We start from the raw sequence: 22,302 nt of genomic DNA on the forward strand, positions 1-22,302 counted from the left end.
GGCGGTAGCAGTGTAACGGTGAGCCAAACCTGCGCTCCGAACACTCCACGATCCGAGTTCGATTCCCGCTCACGACCTACACCGGTGACGATCATCTGAACCGGTCGTGGGCTTCCCCTAGGTTGACTTAGCCACAAATGGGTACCCGGTGCGGTTTGTAAACACCGCCACTGGGGAGACAAAGGCGGTCGGGCGTGGTGCTGGCCACCCACCCCCTCGTGTTGCCATGATGGCCTTCATAGGTGCTCGCTAACAGAACTTGCCCGAACAGTCCATCAAGGCTATATGAGGGACCTTTGTCTTTGTAGCTTGATTGAGGCTGTGTCTAATGTCTATGTGTGTGTACGTGTGGCCGTGTCCACGTGCATGTGTGTGTACGTGTGCCTGTGTATACGTGCATGTGTGTGTACGTGTCGCTGTGTCCACGTGCATGTGTGTGTACGTGTGCCTGTGTCTGTGCATGTTTATATATTTATGTGTATACGTGTGTATGTCTTAGTGTTTTGTATCTATTTGTTTATTTATGTACATGCTACTCATACGATGTGTACATACTATATGTGTAATACTGTATATGCGCGGGCGTGTCTGTCTGTATTTGTTTCATCTTTTAATCGCACGTGTGTGCGTGTGTGTTGGTAGGTGCTCGTTCACACCACTTGTCCCAGTCGTCTGTTGAAGGCTATATCGGGGATCTTTGTTTTATCTTTCATGCCGTGTGCTTGTGTGCGTGTGGGCACGTGTCTGTGTGCTTCTGTATACACGTCTGTGTGAATGTGTATATATGAGCGCATCTGTATGTGTGTGTGTATACACACGTGTGTCTATGCACGCATGTCTGTGTGTGTGTGTGTGTGCCTGTGTGTAAATACACCTGCATGCGTTATTGTGTATGTGCATGTATCTGTTTGCATGCATGCACACATCTGCACGCACGTACGCCTGCGTATCTGTACGTGTCTCACGTCATTCATGGCTATGTGTGCGTGAGTGAGTATGGACATCGACACGAGCGTGCCCACCCTCTGTATCTGCAAGGACGAGCGCGTGCCGTACCTTTGCGCGCAGAGGGCGCTTGGTAGTGGAGCTGTAATCGCAGCACCGCCTTGTCCGTGTCACCTCTTCGACGACAAGCGACCTCGTCCCCAATAATAGCCAGCAGCGCGCGCCGCCGGCTGCCTCGCAATGTAAACAACAGCGACCGCCTCCTCGTCCATTCACGTGTTGCCTCCCACTCGACCACCACCTCCTCCTCCGACTCCTCCGACGACTCCGACGACTCAACCCGCTCTCGTCTCTGCCAAATATCTCTCTAACCCTCCTCCAAATTCACCGAGGTCGTATTTCTCATCGCTGATGTCCTCTTCACCTGCTACTGCTGCTGCTGAACGTCAACACACCTGGCCTCGCGCACTTGACGGCACGTCTCGGCGGCTGCGCAAGCGATGCCGGTGCAATTTCGGAGCTCTCCTCTGCGTTCGTGCGCGCGGTCACGGGGCAGTGCCCACAGACGGCGGCGGCGGCGGCGACGACGGCGTGGGAGGCGGTGGTGGGAGCAGGAGACCTCAAACAAGCAACAGTCCTCGTCCGCCGCATATCGAGCAGCGGTCACCGAAGCAGCCCGCGCGCGGCTGTTGCTGCTGTGAGACACAGGCAGCAGCAGCAGCAGCAGAAGCGGCAGCAGCAGCAGCAGCAGCAGGAGGAGGAGGCACAACCGCTCCCGCGTCGCGGGACGCGGCTGCCTGACCCCGAATTGGCATCAGTCAATTGACACGGGGCAGATGATGACCACCACCGCCGCCACCAGCAGCAGCAGCAGCAGCGGCAGCAGCAGCGGCTTAGTGATATAAATAGATATGTTTTTTTTGTTCGAGTACGGACCGAACCTAATTACTGCGCCGTCTGGTCAAGTTTGTTGACCTCACGTGGCAGTGTCGGCAGTGTTGTTAATGGTCATCGTCTTCAGCAGCAGCAGCAGCAGCATCGACCGCAGCAGCAGCAGCAGCCGCCAAGTGCGCCTCGCGTCGAAGGCCAAGTCCCCGTGGTCAAGCTGGCATCTGCGGGTGCGCGTCCAATGGGTCTCGCCGTCTCAGCGTCTCTCCCCAACCCCCTTCAGCTCCCCTTCCTCGCAGATTCTCTCGGCCAGCAGCCAGCCCGGGCCCCTCTGCCTCGGCTCGCCTCTCTGTGGGCGTCTGCCTGTGGCTCTCTGCTCTCTCTCTGTATCAGTTGTGGATCTCCGCTCGGGGTCGGATTGAATCTCGCGATTCGCAAGAGATCCCCCCAGTACCGCTCCTCTCTCGCTCTCTCGCTCGCTCGCTCTCTTTCTCTCTCCCTCCACGGCTCCGTTCTATTCTCAGCGGTCGAGTAACGGCGGCTGCGCGCAACGAGGCAGTGGGAGGGAGGGTGGGTGGGTGAGGGAGGGAGGGTGGGAGGGTGAGGGGGGAGGGAGGGAGGGTGGGTGGGTGAGGGAGGAGAGAGAGAGAGGGATGGATGGAGGGAGGGAGAGACGGAGGGGATAAAGGAGAGAGAGAGATGGAGGGAGGGAGGGAGGAGGGAATTGGAGGGCTGGGCCGTGGGGCTCTGCGTTTCCGTCTCGGTACCTATTTGACGTCAGCTCACGGAGCGCAGAGGGGGCGAGGAGGGGGAGGGAGGGAGGTGCTGGATCAGGCATGGGTGGATGAGTGATGGAGAGAGCGCGTGAGTGAGGGAGAGCGAGCGACGAAGAAGATATGTCAGCAACAGAAAATTCACACGAAGGGACGCTCACGCCGAGGTATACATCTCCGTGAATGCATTTTTGTCCGTGTGTATCTGCGTGTGTGTGTGTGTATCTGCATGTGTATCTGCATGTGTATCTGCGTGTGTATCTGCGTGTGTATCTGCGTGTGTATCTGCGTGTGTGTGTGTGTATCTGCTTGTGTATCTGCGTGTGTATCTGCGTGTGTGTGTGTGTATCTGCGTGTGTATCTGCGTGTGTATCTGCGTGTGTGTGTGTGTGTGTGTATCTGCGTGTGTGTGTGTGTCTGCGTGTGTATCTGCGTGTGTATCTGCGTGTGTGTGTGTGTATCTGCGTGTGTATCTGCGTGTGTATCTGCGTGTGTGTGTGTGTGTCTGCGTGTGTATCTGCGTGTGTATCTGCGTGTGTATGTGTGTGTATCTGTCTCTCTGTGTGCGTAATGGAGCGGTGGCGCAGCGGTCAACGCACTGCGCTACGATCCCGACGGAAAGAGTTCGATTCCCGCTCACGGCCAATACCGGTGACGATTATCTGAACCGGTCGACTCAGCCTCAAATGAGTACCCGTTGCGGCGTGTAAACATCGCGACTGGGGAGAGAGACAGCGGCGGTAGGGCGCTGTGCTGCCCACCCCACTCCCTGGTGTGCCGTGCCGGCCTTCAGTAGGTGCTCGCTAAGGGCTCTAGCGAGCATGGGGGGGGGGGGGGGGGCTCTGTCTGTGCGTGTTCCCGTGCGCATTGCGCGCGGGATGTGGTGGGGGAGGCGACAGATGATTTTGTTCAGTTTTACCGCGCGACGCATTCGATGGGCACGTGAACTGCACGCTCCACGCCACCCTCTTCAATCTCATCCCCACCACCAGCGCCGCCACCACCCACCCTCAAATCTCCCACCCCCCACCTCTCCCTTTCTCACCCGCCTCACCAGACCACGTGACCGGCGCTCTTTAACGATACCGATTGCCATTCATGTGCTCACACCCGATTCACAATAGCCCTGGGTAGGGGGCTAGACGGCGTGGTGGTGCGCGCGCGTGTGTGTGTGTACGTGGGCTGCGCTATGAACCTGGGAACCCAGGTTCGATTCCCGCTCACGGTCAACAGCAGTGACGATTATCTGAACCGGTCCTGGGCCTCCCCTGGGTCGACTCAGCCTCAAATGAGTACCTGGTGCGGTGTGTAAACGTCGCCACTGGGGAGACAAAGGCGGTCGGGCGTTGTGCTGGCCACCCACCCCCCTCGTGTACCATTCCGGCCTTCATAGGTGCTCGTTATCGAGCACTTGCCCCTACAATCTGTTAAGGCTATACGAGGGATTTTTGTCTTTGTGTGTGTATGCTCGTCATCATCAACACCACCATCAACAGCAGACGCTCTCTATCCACTGCTGGATGAAGGCATCACCCAAGCCGTCTCCATCCACCACGGCCCAGGGCTGCTTCTGCTGCTGCTGTTGCTGCTGCTGCTGTTGCTGCTGCTGTTGCTGCTGCTGCTGTTGCTGCTGCTGTTGCTTCTGCTGTTGCTGCTGCTGCTGTTGCTGCTGCTGTTGCTGCTTCTGCTGCTGCTGTTGCTGCTGCTGCTGTTGCTGCTGCTGTTGCTGCTGCTGCTGTGCTGCTGCTGCTGTTGCTGCTGCTGCTGTTGCTGCTGCTGTTGCTGCTGCTGCTGTTGCTGCTGCTGCTGCTGCTGCTGTTGCTGCTGCTGCTTCTGCTGCTGCTGTTGCTGCTGCTGCTGCTGTTGCTGCTGCTGCTTCTGCTGCTGCTGTTGCTGCTGCTGCTGTTGCTGCTTCTGCTGCTGCTGCTGTTGCTGCTTCTGCTGCTGCTGCTGCTGTTGCTGCTGCTGTTGCTGCTGCTGCTGCTGCTACTGCTTCTGCTTCTGCTGCTGTTGCTGCTGCTGCTGTTGCTGTTGCTGCTGTTGCTGCTGTTGCTGCTGCTGCTGTTGCTGCTGCTGCTGCTGTTGCTGCTGCTGCTGCTGCTGTTGCTGCTGCTGCTGCTGCTGCTGCTGCTGCTGCTGCTGCTGTTGCTGCTGCTGCTGCTGTTGCTGCTGCTGCTGCTGTTGCTGCTGTTATCATCCATCTCACGCGCACTGATCTCACCCATCTCATCTCGGCGGTGGTCGTCCTCACTCACGCCTCTACGTACTTGGCAAGGGCTCGCACTGCGTGATGTCCGCCTGAACCACTCGCCCCTGACAGACCGTAACGGCCTCTACGGGAGGATCTTTGGATTTGCCTCTCCGTGTCGGTGTATCCGGTGCATGTGTGTGTGTGTGCATGTGCCTACATATACGGGGAGCGGTAGTGTAGCTACGAACCCGGCAGCCCAAGTTCGATTCCCGCTCACGGCCAACACCAGTGACGATGATTTCAATGGGCCCTGGGCCTCCCTTGGGTCGACTCAGCCCTAAATGAGTACCTGGTGCGGTGTGTGAACATCACCACTCGGGAGACAAAGGCGGCCGGGCGTGGTGCTGGCCACCCACCCCCCCTCGTGTGCCGTGTCGGCCTTCATCTGTGCTCTCTAACAGCCCTTGCCATGTGGAAGATCTTTGTCTTTTGCGCGCGCAATGCGTCGTGGTGAGTGCACCGCGCTAGGAACCAGGCGACCCGGGTTCAATTCCCGCTGTGACAATTTTCTGAACCGGTCTCGCGCCTCCCCGAGGTCGACTCAGCCTTAAACGTGTAGTTGGTGCGATACGTGGTAAGCATCAGCACTGGGGAGACAAATGCGGCCGGGCGTGGTGCTGACCACCCACCTACTCGTCGTGTGCGATTCGGATCCTCCTAGGTGCTCGCTAAACAACAACATTTTGTTAGAGGGCTGCTTCAAGGTGGCCATGGTCATAGCGCAGTGTGCTGACCGCTGCGCCACCACTCCACTCCTGTTCATGGACACGTCACAGCCCTCGTTGTCAATCCACTGCTGGATGAAGGGTTATTTGTCCATATTTCACCACGCGGGTCGATGGGATGTTTGGTGAAGACGGGGGAGCACAGAGACGTTGGAGCACAGAAGTACCGTACAACCATTGATTTCCCCTCCACCACCGCCCTCTAATGACGACGTGCAACAACCTCCAAGCACTCTCCAGGCTCCGTCCTGCTTAGCTTCTGGAGGGTGTCGAGACCGTGCGCGTGCCGGGTGATCTGGCAGCAGCAGGCAGTGGATTTGCGATGGGGCTGTAAATTGTCATTCATTATTCATGCATTGCGTATCACGCTACGTTGGAATGCAATATGGATTTTTCATTTCAACGGTAACAAGCATTTAATATTAACATTCAGTCAAGGGAAGTGCGTTGGCGCTGCGCTGCGCGTGTGTGTGTGCATGGGTCCGTGTTGTATGTGACTTGGTGGTATTTGGGTTGAAGGTGGAGGGGTTACCAGTTCCCTGGCACTCGTCCAGAGCCCCCCCCCCCCACTATGGCCGCTGTGGTGGCTACAATCGCCATGAGGGGCATGGGCGATTTGAGATTGTCCCTTCCCCCAATGGCACCGCTCACCAGAGCGTGTTACCAACGAGGAGGTAGGGGGATGTTTTTCCCGACGTGCACATAGCCTGGCACAAGCGCCGTGGTGACGTCCCAGCAACTTAGTGTCGAATGTCGTTTTTTGTTGTTGTTGTGTAAGTGAGCATTTATCCATCGTGTTTTGCAATGCGCGGTTCTGCGTGCGCATTCATTGGTCTGTGTGTGCCTGTACCTGTGTATCTGCATGTATGTGTATGCATGTGCATGCATGTGTGTGCATGTATCGGGGTGTTCGTATGCGTGTATCTGTGTATATGTGTGCATGTATCAGAGTGCACCTAGCATGGCACAAGCGCCGTGGTGACGTCACCGCCACTTGGTCAAAGGCGGTCGTTATGTATTTGTGTGTGTGCATGGGTCTATGCATGTGTGTGTGTGTCCATGCGTCTGTGTGCGTGTGTGCATGTGTCGTGTGTCTGTGCGTATGGGGAGCGGTAGTGTAGCGGTTAGCGCACTGCGCTACTAACCCTGAGACCCGAGCTCGATTCCCGCTCACAACCAACACCGGTGACGATTATGTGAACCGGTCCTGGGCCTTCCCTAAGCCGATTCAACCTCAAATGAGTACCTGGTACGGTGTGTAACCATCGCCACCAGGGAGACAAAGGCGGCCGGGCGTGGGGTTGACCACCCAACCCCTCGTGTGCCCGTGCCGGTATGCATAGGTGCTCGCTAACGGCACTTGCGTCAACAGCCTATTGAGGCTATCCGGGACGGGGTTTCTGTTGTCTTTGTGTGTGTGTGCAGGACTCGACGCGAGCGACTCGAAGCATCGATGCGGGAGCGATTTAAAAGCCGAGAGGGACGCGGCGTAGAATCGGAGGAATTAAAATAAGACGCGAGCCAGAGGTCGCAACCGGGTACCCGATACCCGTACCCTACCCGATACCCGGCTACCCGTACCCGGCCAGGTACGGGTACCCGTTTGCGACCCTGGTGCGGCCGGGTACGGGTACGGGTAGGCCGTGAGTCACTGGTGAGTAACCGTTTGTCACTCATTTCGGGTAGGGTACGGGTACGGCCGGGTACGGGTACCCATTTGCGACCCTGGTGCGGCCGGGTACGGGTAAGGAATCAAAACCCGTTTGCGACCTCTGACGCGAGCTCGAAGGGGACCCCCGGCTCCTCCACCCGGCAGCCTTTCCCCAATAGCCCATGGGGCTGTGTGGTGGAGGGCCGTGTGTGTGTTCAACACAACGCAGCACAGAGGACACACGCTCGTTGCGTTAGAGAATATAACGTCATTAATAGTCATTGGGTGGAATGCTATTTATTTATATATACAGGAGAGCATAGTTGATTCTGAATAATCGTATTTTTTTATAGTTATCAGGAATGACCTCTATTGTGGATGCTTGGAAGTTTTATTTTTGTACGGAGTGATTTGTTTGGCTTGCTTAAGACTGTCTTATCTAATATCGTTTCAGGTTTCGGTAGGTGGATGAGTGGGTGGATTCGGAGGCTATGGTGAGAGGGTGGGTGAGTCGTAGCTGGGTTAGTGAGTGGGTGGATGTGTAGGTGGGTGGGTGAGTGAGTGGTGGGTAGTGAGTGGTGGGTAGTTTGTTGGTCAGTGGTGGGCAGACTGGTTGGTGCGTGGGTGAGTGAGTGCTTTGGTGGGTGAGTGGTAGGCAAGTCGTGGATGGGTAAGTAGTGGGTGAGTGGTGCATAGGTGGATTGATGGATTGTGTGGGTGAGTTGTTGAGTGGGTGGGCAAGTGGGTGGGTGATTGATGCCGTGAGTGGTGTATGGGTTGCTGGTGCGTAGGTTGGTGAGTGGGTGAGTGGTGGGTGGATGTCACAGTGGCGTGGCGATTGGGTGGGGTGGTTTAGTGAATTGCATCGCTCTGTAAATCAACTGAATGATGTGTCAGCCAGCGATGTAACTGCACAATCCGTCGGTGGGGGAGGCGGCGTGGGTTTGTACTCGGTAAATAATGGATCTGTAGAACCCGGGCAGGAAATTAATTCGGAGTGAGGTTTGCTTTGCGGGTTTTTTTTTACTTTCGCATTAATATATGCTAATTTAGTCCCTGGGGCAAATGGGTTACTTGCAGAACTGGTAAGGGCAGGCGAGTTGTTTTATTTAGTAATTAAACAGTTACGCTTAGATGTTTATTATTTATTTATCTCTCACTCTCTCCGGCTCTGATACGTCTCAATAGCTCAGGTTTCCCAGCGCACCCGAGGGGTGAGCATCGTCGTTTAGTCGGCGAGAAAGTTGGGCAGGAACTGTGTGGCCTTGCCGAGTTGAAAGACGTAGATGCGACGGGGAAGGGGGGAGGGTATTTGTAATGTTTTACACGCTTGTGTTGCCTCCGAAACGTCGTGATTTTTATTTGTATTTTATTTCATTAATTAAAATTTTTCACCTACGTGACTTTACCGAAAACACCTAAGAATATGAATACGCATACCATTGCTGCGCAAATAGTCCCACCCATCACTTGCCTCTCATATAATCATAGACTATACAGGAGACGAATAGCGCACTTGTAGAAGTTGTAAATCGGTGAATTGAATGGGAGAGCTTCAAATGTTGATGTCAGGTCGATGGTTGACCCAGCCCATTGATGTTCCCTTCTGGAAATCCACTGCTGGATGAACCCCCCCACCCCGCCTCACTTCACGAGGCGTAGTATCAATGTGGCTCCGTCGCAGAGAAAGCAGTGGCAGCCGTTGTTCGTGTTGGAGAACGTCCCGCGGAAGCGGATATCGCAGGGCTACGTCTGAGATCCCGTCTTCAATTTTCGATTTAAAGCTTTCGTGACTGCAGGGATTCATCTTCTTGGTTCTTTCGGTAAAGTCACGTATAAGGGAAGTAATAGACGCTGTCTCCCCGACAGACCTGGTCTTCACCTGAGGAGGGCTGCTTGCGTTGTGGCCGAAACGTCGTGAGAATTATTTTATTATGTTTTATTTTTATTATTTTATTACTTCCCTTCTACGTGACTTTACCGAAAGAACCAAGAAGATGAATCCCGTCTTCAAGTCAAACTCTGTTCCACACAACAGGGAGGGTCAACACCTCCCTATTGATCACTCGCCCGGCCACAGTCAGACCGGTATTTTGAATTAGCAGAGCTGGAATTTAGACGCATTAAGAGCAGAAATGTAATGCAATGGGATGGTTAATCCCGTGCAGCCGTCTGTGATGAGGCCCAGGCCATCAACTCGCTCCGCTTGGGAAATACAGTCGATCCACATGCTGCTCTGCCACATCAGTCCACTTCTTCTCTCGCCCGTGCCGCGCCTGCTTACCGCCCTCGATCCGGCCAAACAGGGCCACACGCAAAGACCCCCCGTGTAGCCTTAACAGTCTGTTGTGGCAAGTGTTGTCGTGCACCTATGAAGGCCGGCAGGGCAAACGAGAGGAGTGGATGGTGAGCACCACGCCCGGTCGCCTTTGTCTCCCAAGTGGCTAAGTTAACACACCGCACCAGGCACTCACTTCATGCTGAGTCGACCTAGGTGAGGGCAACGATTGGTTCAGATAAGCATCAGTGGTGTTAACCGTGAGCGGGAATGGAATCTACTGGACATCTGTGAAACTGCTGGATGTCTTCGAAAAAGAGCTTTATAGCTTATCGGATTCCTCCAGTACAAATAAAGATTCTGAACACGGGTCTCCGGATTTGTACCGCAGTGCGCCAACCGCTACACTACCACTCGCCATACGCACAGACACACACACACACACGGTCCCACGCGCGCGCACACACACACAAGCACGCACGCGCGCACAGATACATGTCCGCGCCGTACCACGCACACACACGCACGCGCGCGCGCGCGTAAGCACCGGCCACTCACTCGGCGCGTGCCCGTGCACACATTATGGCGCGCTGATGATGACAAATGAAAGCGGGTGGCAGTGCACAGCTGAGCGAGCAGCTACAGCCGTGGCACTGCTGGGCTTGTTCCGCGGTGGGAGGAGAAGGAGGAGGCGGTGGTTGCGGTTGGGGCGGAAGGATGGAGCTGGGTGGGTGGTTGGGTAGGATGGGAGATGGCCGAGGGTGGAGGTAAGAAAGCCGTGTTGATGCTGGCGGTGTGTGTGTGTGTGTAAGGTCGTGTGTTTATTGCATTGTCTTAATCTCTAGGCACGCTTCCGCTCTGGTGCGGTGTGTGAACGCTCTCACTTGCGCAACAAATCTACATGCACGACGACAAAGATCCCCCGTGTAGCCTGTTACAGACGATTGGGGAAAGTGCGGTGAGAGAGCACACACGAGGTGGTGGGTGGCCAGCACCACACCGGGCCGCCTTTGTCTCCCTAGTGGCGATATTTTTACGCAACGCACCGGGTACTCATTTGAGGCTGAGTCGACCTAGGGGAGGCCCAGGACCGGTTCAGATAATCGTCACTGGTGTCGGCCGTGAGCGGGAATCGAACCCGGTCGCCAGGTTCGTAGCGCAGCGTAGCGCTAACCGCTGCGCCACCGCTCCCCACGCTATATACCCACACACACGCGCGATCTCGTGACAAACCTGACGTTCATCCTCTCTGAACTCATCAGTATTTCTCTCGCAAAACACCAACGCCCCCCTCCTCCTCCTCCTCCCCCCTGTTAAATATCACATCTGAAATCATTTTCAATTTCAGCCGCGACGATGTCACTATGCCTCACGTCTATTGACCTGGTCCCCCGTCACGCATCGATAGTCGTTATCACGCGGCGAACCCCCCCCCACCGAATCCGAGCTTTCGGTCAATGTGTCGTGATGCTCTGCAATTCTTTATTATTATGATGACAACGATGATGAGAATGTGACGCGCGTAGTTAAACCCAAACGAAACAAATGTTCTGGAGACAAACAAACAAACAACCAGCCGAGAATGATCTCCGGCCACCAAGTGAGCCTCTATCAATCTGACCGGCCGCGTCAGATGTCACGAGCCAAGCAAGGTGCATTGACAGGTACTTTTCTACTTTACCGAGTGTTGACATCCCAGCGTTTAACAGTACGTTGACCAATTTCTCTTGTAGCCCCGCCCACCACCCCCACGTTCCATTCCCTGGTTACCACATTCAGATAAGCCCCTCCCCCCTTAACTTGTATTTTAAGTCTTCTTGGTTCTTTCGGTAAAGTCACGTAGAAGGGAAGTAATAAAATAATAAAAATAAAACATAATAAAATTATTCTCACGACGTTTCGGCCACAACGCAAGCAGCCGTCCTCAGGTGAAAACCAGGTCCGTCGAGGCGACATTCAGACTCTGTCGCCTCGACGGACCTGGTTTTCACCTGAGGACGGCTGCTTGCGTTGTGGCCGAAACGTCGTGAGAATAATTTTATTATGTTTTATTTTTATTATTTTATTACTTCCCTTCTACGTGACTTTACCGAAAGAACCAAGAAGTTGTATTTTAAGGGCTGATCTTTTGGAATTTTCCTCACTTGATGCAGTAATTTTAGCTGTGACGGTCCCACCTGATGACGGAGACTTGTGTTGCCTCCGAAACGTCGTGATTTATTATTTTATTTTATTTCCATTATTACTTTTATTAACTTTAAATTGTATTTTTTAGCTACGTGACTTTACCGAAAAAAAACCTAAGAGTGTGCATGGACCTGCCCAATACGTGGACGGGTGACGACACCGGCACGCCAGGTGTTGTAGGCGGTGGAGGGTGAGGAGGGATGAGCGAGTTGGGTGAGAGGGGGGCACCTGTCAGATTAATGTTTACTTGTTTAACTAGGCGAGAACTCGGGAGACCAGGATAGAGGCTCTCTTGCCAGATTGACCTAAAACGAGTCTGCCAGGAGAGGGGGAGGGCAATATTTACTGCTGCTGCGTGTGTGTTTCTGATACAAATTGAGTCAAATGCGGTGAAATTCTCAAATTCGGCAGACGAGGACTCTGACACCGGCACACAACGGCCTGCTCTTGCGAATGACGCCAGGGGATTTTTTTTGTTTTTGTTAAGGCCCACGGCGAGGCAGGCGGCGCGTATTGGTTCCCGTTGTTACACAACTGCAGCAATAACCAGGGCGGCCGCTGGGTTTCGAACCGCGGAGAACCGCCCTACCGCTGGGCCCCGTCACCCACCTCGAAAGGGTTTTGGGATTTCTCCTCGGGTTCTCCGGTCTCTTCCCACAGCTGAATTCCTCCCCCCCACACCCACCTAAATATAACTTGGTGTCGGCCAAACATCAGAATGCTGAATAATGACCTGCAAATTACTCCCTTAGAATTACACCCGTGGGTCTGTTGAACTTCTTTCGCACCGTACGGAGCCAACCGTGCGGGGTGGGGGTTGGTAAGGACAACAAACTAAACACAAAAGCAGTTATAAAATAAATGAGTTTGTCAATATAGATGATGATTTAAAAGTGAATAGCTCCCAATGGCTTCCTCAAATCAGAAGGAAGAGCGTTTCAGACGGCCGCAGAAGCGCATCTGAAAGCGCGCGATGCAGCAAAATCGTCCACTACAGAGACAAACATTGGCAGGGCCTTCCCTAAAAAGAGCCTTGAGTGAGGCTTTCCTGGCTAAACAGGTTCTGTATAACCATAAGAACGTGTGAAACCAATACATACAGTGTATACAACTTTAAAACAATAAATTATTGCACATGCAATGCACGTATCGAGAGCGTAATGATCGATATTAGTTGAAAAAATAATCGATATTTTTAGCTGTCGTTCCCCGCACCTCTGATTAGCACAGTTAGCAGCGTACGACGCGAAAGCAGTTCAACGTACATACGAAGTTCAACACGCATTCATTGACGTATCAATTCGTTGCTCCACGTGTATTTCAATTGCCTGCTAGATGGCTGGACTGCGCTGGGCAACATCTGCTACCTAACGGATTCGTCGAGACGCGGCGTCCAATACCTTTCGCCGCCACATCTCCGGCTTCCCCGCGTTCGATTGCACGCGCAACATCAGCGGCGAGTGATCATTGGAACTTGAATCGCTTCCACTTTTCTTCCTTCACCTACATAACCCGCAATGACCCGGCACGGTGAGGTTAGGGATCAAATGACTCTCTCGGCCTCGGAAGAAATTCAACTGAGCAGCGAATTAACAACGCGGTGGGAGGGGGGGGTGGGGGCGGTGCCCTGCGAATTAATTCATCGTTAATTGGTCTAACGAACGAATCCGACGACAATGATATGCAGATGCACGGAATTTCATCTTCAAATGGGTGACACAAAGCTTTGGAATAATGTGGCGCTCGCACAAACACACACGGGGGGGGGGGAGGGGGGGTGCAGAAGCGTTTCCACGCACCTGCCAGATCAATGGCAGCGACTCGCATTCAAATCATGGTGCATATTTACGTCTAACAGAGAGAAACGCGTGCTCCGGACAAACACGAGGGCCGCACTTTGATGAGACGATGTCATTGCTCGCCACCTTGGAAACATTCGGAACGGGCCGTGTCGAAAGATAAAGGCCCGCCGCACGTATGCGTGCACGCGTGTTGAACTTCTTTCGCACCGTACGTAGCCAATCGTGCTAATCGGAGGTGCGGGGGTTGAAATGCGACAGCTGTTGTCGTAGTGCAGCGGCGATAACCACTGAGCCAACGCTCCCCCCACCGCCCACAAAGAGATACGAAGATAAAGATCCCCCCCTCCGTGTAGCAAGTGCTGTTAGCGAGCACCTATGAAGGCCGGCACAGCACGTGATGCGGTGTTGTGGCCAGAGCCACGCTGTCTCGCCAGCGCTGGTATTTACACGCACCGCACCAGGGTAGTACTTTTTAAGGCTGAGTGGAACTAGGGGGAGGCCCAGGATCGGTCGAGATATTCGTCGCGGGCGTTTATGCCGCGAGCGGGAGTCGAACCCGGGTCCATCGGATTCGCAGCTCAGCGTGCCAACCCCGCACCTGCGATGAGCACGTTTGGGCCAAAATAATTTCGACAATTGTGCATAACCAGTACGCGTGGTTCACGACGTGTCGTGTCAGATCACCAAAGCTGGTCGCACTGAGATCGCGGTTGAGAATTCGCGATGCGACCGCGTTCACGGGTGCGGTTGCTCAGAGAGCGGCTAGTGGGGGACGGGGGGTGGGTGGGTGGGTGGGAGTCTCAGCCTGGCCGACAATGACTGCATTGCAATAAAAAACCACGCAAAAATCATCGTCGCCCCAACACTTCTTTGTCACATCCACCGAGGCGAGCAGCCAAAAGCGTCGAAATATATTTGGCTACAGAACACGGTGTGCGTACGATGGTCGCGCAGTTCCCCGTCTTCGGTTCAGAGTTCTTACCTCAAATCGATCGCAATTTGTTTTGAGGGGGGTAGGTGGTGAAAGGGAATTCCCGAGAGAAAAAAAAACATTGTTGCTGCTCCAAAATCGTGGATATTTTCTGCGAAGGGCACATTATTATTATTATTTTAACAAATAAAATATACGTTTTAGGATGAATAAATGTCCTTGCAATGTTAACCACTTATGTATGTTGAACTTTTTTCGCACCGCACGTAGCCAATTGGTAAGGAGCGAAGAGAGCATTGGCTCCTCAGCGGTGGTGGTGGCGGTGGATGAACCAAGTGCCTCTCTCGCGCACACGCACTCACAGACTCCGCCTGCACAATAGACAGCGACTTGCAGAGGCCGGCATTGCTCGGTAAACAGGCGTCGTTCTAGCAGTACTAATAAAAATGACGATAATCGCAGCGTTCCGGAAAATATTGATTAAACAATTAAGCCCTGCGCGTTTTGACCCGTGGATTTTTTAAAAATGTACTGCTGTGGATTTCACACCTGATGACGATTGCTTGTGTTGCAGTCGAAACGTCGTGAGAATTTGTATTGTTTTATATTTATATTATTTTATTATTTCCCTTCTACGTGACTTTACCGAAAGAACCAAGAATATGTTACTGTTTTTGTTTGTTTGTTTCTTAGAGTTATTGGACCAGGGCCGCCGTTTGGATTCGAACCGGGAAACCCTCCGCAACAACGATAACGATACCAAGGGGCGAACGCGCAGCCCCCCTCGGCTGGAGTGTTTGGACCACGCAGGGAGAGTTTGTTTCTGCTATCGTCCATGTGCAGCCCCCCACAACTCGGCCCAGCCCAAGTCCGCTCTTCCCTCCGATCGCGGTCGCCGCGTCGCGCGCTTCTGCGGCCGTCTGGAACGCTCTTCCCTTCAGATATTAGGAAGCCGCTGGAGACTGCGCACTTTTAAATCATCGAGACTGACGCATTCATTTCTCTAGAACTGCTTTTTGTGGTTGGTTTGTTGTCCCCCCCCCGCCGCACCGATTAGCACGGCTGGCTAGGTACGGTGCAAAAGAAGTTCAACGTACACTAACAACAGCGGCAGCAGCAGCAGCAGCACCACCACGCGTGCTGTCTGGCTTCTTTCTCCCACAAAGAGCCCGCTGCATAATGTTTAAATTTTTTTATTTTATTTATTCTATTTCTTTTACCAGGTAAGACCCCACTGAGCTCTGTAGTTTTTCTTCAGAAGCGACCTGGCTACAAATCACAACTCGACCAAGTGGCTTATCGTCTGTAAATGTGTAGCAGCCAAGCAATCTGAACGCACGATTCTAAATGTGGAGGGGAAAACCGGAGGCCCCGGAGAAAAATCCACGCGACCACAGGGAGAGAGAGAGACACGCAAACTCCAAATACACAGCAGCAGCAGGCGTCAGGGGTCGGGATCGAACCCACGATCTCCTGCATACCAGGCGAGGTAGTTAACATTTCACCACCGTGATGATAATGATGAGAGAGAGAGACACGCAAACTTCAAATTAACAGTAGCAGGCGTCAGGGGTCGGGATTGAATCCACGATCTCCTGCATACCAAGCGAGGTAGTTAACATTTCACCACCGTGATGATGATGATGAGAGAGAGAGACACGCAAACTCCAAATACACAGCAGCAGCAGGCGTCAGGGGTCGGGATCGAACCCACGACCTCCTTGCACACCACGCGAGGTGGTTAACATCTCGAAATTAACAATTGAGTTGTGTAAAAACAAACAATCCGGACTGCATATACAAATAAATAAATGAAGTCGCGCTGCCCGAGTGGCACTGCGTCGTCTTGTTGTTGTTGTTGCTGCTGCCACTGAGGCCCGCAGGCTTCGCGTGCTCTTTTCAAATTTGAGCAAAAGCGACGGCGAGGGATAAGAGGCCCCAAACCTCCACCCCCCCTCCACCCCTCCCCCCTCCACCGCTCCCCCCTCCCCCCTCCACCGCTCCCCCCTCCACCCCTCCCCCCTCCCCCTCCACCGCACCCCCTCCACCCCTCCCCCCTCCACCCCACCCCCCTCCACCCTTCCCCCTCCACCCCTCCCCCGCTCCCCCCCTCCACCGCTCCCCCTCCACCCCACCCCCCTCCACCCTTCCCCCTCCACCCCTCCCCCTCCCCCGCTCCCCCCCTCCCCCCTCCACCGCTCCCCCCTCCACCGCTCCCCCCTCCACCCCTCCCCCCTCCACCCCTCCCCCTCCACCCTTCTCCCCAACCCGCCCCCCCCGACCTTGCCCCTCCCCCACACCCTGCCGCCCCGACCCCCACCACCCAACCCCGCGACGTCCATCCTCCGCATAATCCCCCCCCCCCCCCCGAAATACACCGGACCATGCACACCGCACAGAGCCTCACAGCGACATTCGCTCTGTTTCAATGGCCACTGGAAGTGAGATCCAACGCTTTGATGCCTCCATCCCCTCTCCACTCCCCCTCCACTCCGAGATTGGAGGGGGGGGTGGTTTGAGGATAAGTTCACCTCTTAAAGCGACCTCAACTGCAACACAGGGGCCAGCCATGTGGCCTCTCTCCCTCCTTCTCCTTTGTCACGCCCACTCAATCACTAGCCCCGCTCACAGACCACGCCCATCCCTCGAGTAGCTCCGCCCATCCCTCGAGTAGCCCCGCCCATCGATCGGGTAGCTCCGCCCATCGATCGGGTAGCTCCGCCCATCGATCGGGTAGCTCCGCCCATCCCTCGAGTAACTCCGCCCATCCCTCGAGTAGCCCCGCCCATCGATTGGGTAGCTCCGCCCATCGATCGGGTAGCTCCGCCCATCCCTCGAGTAGCTCTGCCCATCCCTCGAGTAGCTCCGCCCATCCCTCGAGTAACTCCGCCCATCGATCGAGTAGCTCCGCCCATCGATCGGGTAGCTCCGCCCAAAGCCGAGGTAGTTCCCGCCCCCATTTGCTACCATTCCATGGAGGCGATAAAATGTTAAACTCGGGATGATATCCAGATTTCAACGCATAATTGTTTGGGCTACCGGGGTGCGTGTTTGCTTCAATACAAGTTCAAAACAACGTAACCGGCATTGGCCAATTATGCCAGCGCTAATATATATTACCTGCCAAAATGTACTCAATTTGGGATTGCGCACGGCAAGATCGCTCCTCTACTGCGATAAGCGTGAACTTCACGGCCCATCAGATTTCTCCAGAAAGAAAATAAATAGATGCAGATTCTGATTGTGATTCTGAAAAAGTCTCGGGACTCAGTGAGGAACTCTCCCCGCCCCCCCCCCCCCCAAGTGGCAGTTGTTACTCATTTGAGGCCGAGTCGACCTAGGGGAGGCCCAGAACCGGCGGTTCAGATATTCGCCAACGCTATTGATCGTTCATTGATCGTGAGCCGGAATCGAGGCACCGCTTTGCCCAGCGACACTTGCCGCCAGGTGAACTCACAATTGAGTCATTGACGCATCGTATGGAGGAGCTACGCCAGGCTTAAGGCAATACATCGTATCGGTTAACATACCCAGCTACATTCCATTATTCGCACCGTTAATAACTCAGACGGGCGCGCGCACAGAACCACGTGTCCACAGACACGTACATACGTTGTGTGTACATACAAAGACAAAGATATCCCCGGTGTAGCCTTCACAGACTGTTGGGGCAAGTGCTGTGAGCAAGCGCCTATGAGGGCCGGAACGGCACAGGACAAGGTTGGTGGCCAGAACCACGCCCAGCCGCCTTTGTCTCCCCTGTAGCGATGTTTACTACACACCGCACCAGGTACACATTTGAGGCTGAGCCGACCTAGAGGAGGCCCAGAATCAGTTCAGATATCCACGGTTCGCCGGGTTCGAAGCGCAGTGGGCTAACCGCTGCACCACAACCCGTCCCCAGACAACTCCACGTGACACAACAACAACCACCACCAGACACTAAGTAGCGGTGACGTCACCACGGCGCATGTGCCAGGCTATGTGCACGTTAAGGCCACGTGACACACACACGTGCACATACACACGAAGGTTGCAATCAGACACACGGTGCAAATGCTCACGCATGCGCACACGCCTACACAGACACACGCGCAACAACAGACACAGATCCCCCGTATAGCCTTAACAGACTGTTGGGGCAAGTGCTGTTAGCGAGCTTGCACCTATGAAGGCCGGAACGGCACGCGAGGGGGTGGGTGGTCGGCACCACGCCCGGCCGCCTTTGTCTCCCCAGTGGCTATGTTTAGTACTAAATACGATCGGCACGTTTGGCTGAGCACGTTGCGAAATAAATTTAGCATACAGTACATACATACATTTGTGTCCGAGTTGACCTAGGGGAGGCCCAGGACCGGTTCAGATAAACGTCAATGATTGGTCGTGCGCGCACACACACACACACGGGCGCGCGCGCGCATCCACGCGCCTCTCCCTTCATCAAACATTTAGTCGTCGCGCTATTGCGCAACAGAGGACGAGACAAAGACAAAGGTCCCCCGTGTAGCCTTAATCATACTGGCGGGGCAAGTGCCGTTAGCGCGCAACGCCTACGAAGGCCGGAACGGCACACGAGGAGGGAGGGTGGCCAACACCACGCCCCAGCGCCTTTTTTTCATTTGAGGTTGAGTCGACCTAGGGGAGGTCCTGGGACCGGTTCAGATATTCGTCACCGGTGTTGGTCGTGAGCGGGAATCGAACTCGGTGCGCCGGATTCGTAGCGCAGCGCGCTCACCGCTACGCTACCGCTCGCGCGTGTATGTGTGTGTTTCGTGTGTGTTTTTGTTTCGTGTGCGTGTGTTTCGTGTGATTTTATGTTTCGTGTGATTTTATGCTTCGTGTGTGTGTGTGTTTCTTGTGTGTGTGTGTGTGTATTTCGTGTGTGTGTGCTTCTTGTGTGTGTGTGTTTCTTGTGTGTGTGTGTCTTGTGCGTGTGTGTGTTTCTTGTGTGTGTGTGTTTCTTGTGTGTGTGCGTTTCTTGTGTGTTTCGTGTGTTTCTTGTGTGTGTGCGTTTCTTGTGTGTGTGTGTTTCGTGTGTTTATTGTGTGTGTGTGTCTTGTGTGTGTGTGTTTCTTGTGTGTGTGTATTTCTTGTGTGTGTGCGTTTCTTGTGTGTGTGTTTCGTGTGTTTCTTGTGTGTGTGTTTCGTGTGTGTGTCTGTTTCGTGTGTGTTTCGTGTGTTTCTTGTGTGTGTGTGTTTCGTGTGTGTGCGTTTCGTGTGTGTGTGTGTTTCGTGTGTGCGTGCGTTTCGTGTGTGTAGGCGTCTGCTCGAGAAAGAGAGAGAGAGAAAAAATACCCCGTGGACAATTCCTTCATTGACGACTCGTATTAAGGGGACACTTGTTTGATTGAAGACAAGAATGAGTCGTGCATGTTTTTTTTTTAAGGTAAACAAACCGACATCATCACCCACCCAATCACATGCCTCTTAGCCTCCCACGAGCCTAAAAATAAACGTGCCGGAATGAATAGACGACACGCACTTAGGGGCCGTCCATAAATGACGTCACGCGATTTTTGACGATTTTTGACCCCCCCCCCCCTCTCGTCGCACGGCGTCACAAAAAGTCAGACCCCCCTCAAATATGACGTCACAAAGCTCTGCCTCCCCCCCCTCCCCCGATAACCATATTTCCATTTTGAAAATAAAACATGCTTCATATCGCTTTAAACTATCGTCATTGTAGTGCGTATTTAATGTGGCGCTGCACTCTGATGTTGTAAGAGTGTTGTTATAACAATTAGTGTTATAACAATTACATGCTAAGAGAACGGCATGGGAACGAGAGAGAGAGATGGAGGGAATGTGAGGTGTGTGTGGCTGTGTGTGCAATGGAGAGAGAGAGAAAGCGGACGGCAATGCAGGGAGATGAGAGAAAGACAGAGATATGGATGGGATAGAGAGCATGGGGAGATGAGAGAGAGATAGTGACGGGAGAGGTAGGGGAGAGGGGGGCATGAGAGCGAAAGAGTGAGCGCGAGGGGGGGGGGGTGTACATAAAGCAAAGATAAAAAAAAAATACGAAATGATGAACGAAGCATCTTCTTGTTTCCTCTGATCGTAAAAATAAATGAAAAAAGATAAAAATGGAGACTCGACCACTCAATTAAAATGTAATTAAGAGCAATAACGAAGACATTCCAGAGAAGGCATTGGAGCGGTACGGCCATTGTCAATCCACTGCTGGATGAGGGCCTCCCCCCACCCTCACGTCATGCGGATCGTCGGTGTTATGTGACCATACTTCACCACGCTGGTCACTACGAATTTGATGGGCGGGGAGCAGAGACCAATTGATGTTTCTGCACAACAAGTTGAGCGTAAAGTCACGTTGAAGGGAAATAATAAAATAATAAAAATAAAACATAATAAATTATGTTGTTAGATTATTTTATTATGTTGTATTTTTATTATTTTATTATTTCCCTTCTACGTGACTTTACCGAAAGAACCAAGAAGATGAATCCCTGCAGTCACGAAAGCTTTAAATTGAAATGTTGAGCGTAGAGAGCACCGGTTTGGGGCAAAAAAAAATTGTATCCAGGCCTAGACCTGCTTGGCTTTCGAGATCGGGCGAGATCCGACTCATTCCGGGTGGTCTGATCAAATAAGGTTTGAATTAACATGTTGCGGTTATCGACGCTTCGATGAATCGATTATTATCGATTGTTAAGGGCTCGTAATACAAAGATGAACGCATCGAATTGCGTGTAAAGGGGGTCTTACGATTTGCGCAAAATTATGAATCAGTTACGCACGCGGTTAACATCAGAGGCGAGTGATATCTGTACCAGGTCTGGGTGCAACCCCACCCACCCACCATCTCACCTCCTTCACTAATCCGCACGGCCCACCGTGGTGATCTGTGGTCTTGTCAAACAACGCGCTACGACCGACACAGCATTTGGAGGCCTTCATAGAGCAATGGATTGGCAAAGGGCTCTTTGGTTATTTCGGTAAAGTCACGTCGGTAGAAAGAGTATGGATTCCTGCTGTCACGAAAGCTTCAAATCAAGATTGATTACCATTATTGCTGTTGTTGTCCTTTCGATTAGCACGGGTTGGCTACGTGCGGGGCGAAAGAAGTTCCGCATACATCAATTATAGTCAGCGCACACGGCATTCCGATGATGTAATTGCAGAATGTGAGCAGCGTCGCGTGTAAAGAATAGGGGGCAAACGAGCTGCGTTTGATCTACGTGTCTCAATCGATACCCCCCCCCCCCCCAAAATACAAAGATCCCCCATATAGCCTTTACAGACTGTTGGGACAAGTGCTGTTAGCGAGTAACACCCTATGAAGGTGGGAACGGCACACGAGTGGGTGGGTGGCCAGCACCACGCCCCGCTGCACCAGGTACTCATTTGAGGCTGAGCCGACCTTAGGGGGAGGCCCAGGACCGGTTCAGATAATCGTCACTGGTGTTGGCCGTGAGCGGGAATCGAACTCGCGTCTCCGGTTTCGTAGCGCAGCGTAGCGCAAACCACTACACTACCGCTCCCCGTCCACTTTGAGAGACACGCTTTGAAATGAATGACAGGCATTGACGTGGAGATGTAGCCACTTATCTGCCCTATCTACGGAAGTCTATCGGTCTGCGTGTAAATATATTCGTCAAATCGTTTTGGTGCTCTGAGTAATTCTAAGGATCTCTGTGTAATAGCATGATAAAAATATGTTGGTGTCTGGTTCCATAAGTCTATTGGTCTCTTATGTGTTCAAGCATATATGATAAGTGTATGCGTTCTATGTAAGTATACAAGCTCTTATACAGGTCTCTGCATGGCTACGTAGTTAGTTGAGCCTCCATGCAAGTACATGGCCGTCTATTTAAATCGTTTTCATGTAAGTCGCTGGATAGGTATGCACG

At 53.3% G+C, this 22,302-nt stretch overlaps 1 protein-coding gene and 1 long non-coding RNA gene across 3 annotated transcripts in view; one reads left to right on the forward strand and one right to left on the reverse strand.

The window, feature by feature from the left end:
• The window catches only part of ADCY8 (adenylate cyclase 8), a 92,355-nt gene extending 90,000 nt beyond the window's left edge, over nucleotides 1–2,355 (reverse strand). The window contains exon 1 of the mRNA XM_078600630.1: nucleotides 1,057–2,355. The gene's annotated coding sequence lies outside the window, so the exon portion shown is untranslated. The remainder of the gene's footprint in view (nucleotides 1–1,056) is intronic.
• Nucleotides 2,356–2,665: 310 nt separating this feature from the next.
• Nucleotides 2,666–16,252, forward strand: LOC144722395 (uncharacterized). 2 transcript variants are annotated; one of them, XR_013586044.1, is made up of 4 exons: nucleotides 2,666–2,773; nucleotides 13,034–13,228; nucleotides 14,702–14,843; nucleotides 15,125–16,252. It is a non-coding gene; the product is annotated as an uncharacterized LOC144722395 (long non-coding RNA). The 2 variants fall into 2 exon arrangements; XR_013586043.1 differs by lacking the exon at nucleotides 2,666–2,773 and adding an exon at nucleotides 9,007–10,278.
• Nucleotides 16,253–22,302: the final 6,050 nt, after the last annotated feature.

The sequence above is a fragment of the Lampetra planeri genome, chromosome 14 (genome assembly GCF_965212315.1).
Source record: "Lampetra planeri chromosome 14, kcLamPlan1.2.h2, whole genome shotgun sequence".
Lineage (NCBI taxonomy): Eukaryota > Metazoa > Chordata > Hyperoartia > Petromyzontiformes > Petromyzontidae > Lampetra > Lampetra planeri.